This window comes from Otolemur garnettii, unplaced genomic scaffold (genome assembly GCF_000181295.1).
Source record: "Otolemur garnettii isolate 467f Iridium unplaced genomic scaffold, OtoGar3 scaffold00091, whole genome shotgun sequence".
NCBI lineage: Eukaryota > Metazoa > Chordata > Mammalia > Primates > Galagidae > Otolemur > Otolemur garnettii.
Window position 1 is genome coordinate 6,076,046 of NW_003852486.1, and position 3,715 is coordinate 6,079,760.

Below are 3,715 nucleotides of genomic sequence, written 5' to 3' on the forward strand. Positions count from 1 at the left end.
GCCCGGGCTGGGGATTCGAACCCACCACCTTAGGTGTATGTGGCTGGCGCCTTAGCCGCTTGAGCCACAGGCGCCGAGCCTAAAAATCTTTTCAAAGAACTAATTAACTTTTGGTTTTATTCATTTTCTTCCTATTATCTGTTTCTTATTTTGTGGTCTCTACTAGTATCATTATTATTCTCTTTGTTCTACTTACTTTCAATTTAATTTACTCTTTTTACCAGTTTCTTCAGGTGGAAAATTTCTTCAGATTACTGATTTTAGGGGGTGAACATCAGTAATAGCTTAATATTAGGGTTAAAAACAGGCTTGTGCTGGGCTTGGTGCTTCAGCCCTGAAATCCCAGCCCTTGGGAAGGCTGAGGCAGGAGGATTGCTTGAGACTAGGAGTTGGAGACCAGCCTGGATAACAGAGACTCCATTTCTACAAAAAATTAAAAAAGTAAGCTAGGTGTGGTGGTCTGTGCATACAGGACTAACTCTTTCGGAAGCTGAGATAGGATGATTTCTTGAGCCCAGGAGTTGAACGTTGCAGTGAAATATGATTATGCCATTGCACTCCAGCCTGAGAGACAGGGCAAGACCCTGTCTCAAACTAAAAAAAAAAAAAGACCACCAAAGAACAACAAAACCCCAGGTTTATATTAGTTTTAATCAGAAAATTACTTATTTGTGGATGTAAAGGTCAAATATTGGCAACCTTATTTATATTTTTGGCCTCCACCCCTTTTTTTGAGATAGGGCCACCCTGCCCTGTTTCCTGGGCTAGAGTATAGCAGCTCATCACAAGTCACTGCAATGTCGGACTCCTGTGGTCAAGCTGTCCTCCTGTCTCAGCCTCCTGAGTAGCTGAGACTACAGGTATCACCACTTTTTTAGGGGCGGAGTCTCACCATATTACTCAGGCTGGTCTCAAATTCCTGACTTCAAGTGATCCTCCAATCACCCTCTGAAAGTTCTAGTGATACCGGAATTTCGCTCTTTAGGAGGTCCTTTGTCTTGGGGATTAGAGGAATGAACCCACAGGCCACTGATTAGCAGCAAGACAGGATTTTTATTAAAAGTTAGAAAGGAGGCTCGGCGCCTATAGCTCAACCGGCTAAGGCGCCAGCCACGTACACCTAAGGTGGCGGGTTCGAATCCCCAGCCTGGACCCGCCAAACAACAATGATGGCTGCAACCAAAAAATAGCCGGGCGTTGTGGCGGGCGCCTGTGGTCCCAGCTACTTGGGAGGCGGAGGCAGGAGACTCGCTTGAGCCCAGGAGTTGGAGGTTGCTGTGAGCTGTAATACCACGGCACTCTACCCAGGGGGACAGCTTGAGGCTCTGTCTCAAAAAAAAAAAAAAAAAAAAAAAGAGAGAGACGGCCCCCCCCTCTCCCCACCCGCGTGGGGGCGCCAGCCACGTACACCTAAGGTGGCGGGTTCGAATCCCCAGCCTGGACCCGCCAAACAACAATGATGGCTGCAACCAAAAAATGGCCAGGCGTTGTGGCGGGCGCCTGTGGTCCCAGCTACTTGGGAGGCGGAGGCAGGAGACTCGCTTGAGCCCAGGAGTTGGAGGTTGCTGTGAGCTGTAAAGTCACAGTACTCTATCTAGGGGGACAGCTTGAGGCTGTCTCAAAAAAAAAAAAAAGTTAGAAAGGAATACAGAAGAAGTAAGGCACGAGAGCTTCTGGTGGGGAAAAAGAACTAACTAACTGGGGGGTTTCTACATGGGCTCAAATGAGTAGGGCGCCAGCCACATACACTGAGGCTGGTGGGTTCGAGCTTGGCCCAGGCCTGCTAAACAACAACTGCAACCAAAAAATAGCTGGACGTTAGGGTAGGCACCTGTAGTCCTAGCTACTCAGGAGGCTGAGGCAAGAGAATTGCTTACGCCCAAGAGCTTGAGGTTGCTGTGAGCTGTGATACCATAGGACTCTACCAAAGGCGACATAGTGAGACTCTTGTCTCAAAAAAAAAAAAAAAGGAAATGCTTCTACAAGGTCTCTGTCTCCCTGGGTCTCACCTTCATGTCATAAGCCTCTCTCCTCAGTCTTTTTGTCTCGGCTTATTTGTAACATAGAGGGAATGAGTCTGAAAAACAGGTAGATATACACAGGGAGAGATGATGTCAGTGACCAGTACACAATATGGTAGGTTGTGGTGGATGTTTGGGTACTTAAAGGAAGAGTCATATCTTGATGTGCTTGCATTGCTAGAAATAATGATTTAATAAGCTTAAAACCAATGTTCAATTATTTATTATAAGTAGGTTAGAAGTTGAATTACGAAAATGATTGTAGATGATGGGCAAAAGGGAAGAGCGACAGGAGAGAAGTGGATCAGAGAAACCCAAAATCTGTTGAAAAACGTAACAGTCTGAAAGTCTGACTTTTAAGGCAGACTGTCATGCTGGAGCTCTGCCTGTCTCCCAGTGTGATTCCGCTCAAGGGTTACTGAGTGCTGAGAGGCAAGGCTCACCCAGGTGGGCTGCCCTCTCAGGGAGAGTGAGTGTTTTTGGGGAGTTAGGGAAAGCAGAACACACTGGAGAAGGATGAGCATCTAAACCACGTTAAGAGAGAAAAGTCTCTCAGGAAAGATAAGGAGAAAAATATCTCCTTTCTTCTGTCATCTCAGTATGGACACCAGCTCATCTGAGCACAAGGCTTCCCAAGGGTTAATTGCGAACTGTGATTTGTGTGCGTGGTCTAATTGGGGTCTGCTTTGACATCCTGCTCCTGGATGATTGTGTTCCCTGTCCCCTGCTCTGTTTGTGTTAAGATCATAAATAACTTATTAGAGTACTAATAATAAGAAGTAAACCAGTCTAATTAGGTAGTTAGTTAAAGAAATAATTTGGTTAGAAAATGCAAGCCCCGCAACATATGGGTTTAGCCTTCTTCCATTAGACTGATGATTAAAACAATGATATGTGTAATAAAAATGGAGCTAGCTCAGAGTGAGGGGCTGCTTTCCACCAGTCCTCACACTTGAAGGCGGTCAGCCAGCCAGACCCAGCTCTTTAAAAAAACTTTTTCTTTGTGTCTTGGCTTTTTCATTTTCTCTCATCCTCTCATCTCCTCCAGTTACTGGGAGAGAACTTACAGTATAGTTTGGGGCTGGTCCCCTACAGTAGTTCACACATAATATGACCATCAGAGAAACAAAGGCACCCTAACAATAAGGAACAGAAGCTACAACATATAGTTACAAACACAGACCCTGAAAGTAGCACAGGGATGCAGAACTGTGAGATGAGGCCAGAGGGTATGTTGGCAGATCACTGGCAACCACTGAGTTCATAATACCAGGGGGCTCTAGGGCCCTAGAAAGGGAAGACCCAATAAAATAATGTTTTATTAAGGCCACTACATGCTAGGTTTATCTTGGCACTGGGCCCCAGAAAAATCAGTTTGTTCTTGCCCCGAAGGGCCCATAGTTGGTGGGGAGACACCCATGTAAACATACTTGTATAAAGATAATGTGGGCTCGGCATCCATAGTTCAGTGGTTAGGGCGCCAGCCACATACACCTGCAGGCAGGTTCAAACCCGGCCTGGGCATGCTAAACAACAATAACAACTGCAACAAAAAATAGCCGGATGGTGTGGTGGGTGCATGTAGTCCTAGCTACTCGGGAGGCTGAGGCAAGAGAATCACTTAAGCCCAAGAGTTTGAGGCTGCTGTGAGCTATGATGTCACAGGACTCTACTGAGGGCAACATAGTGAGACT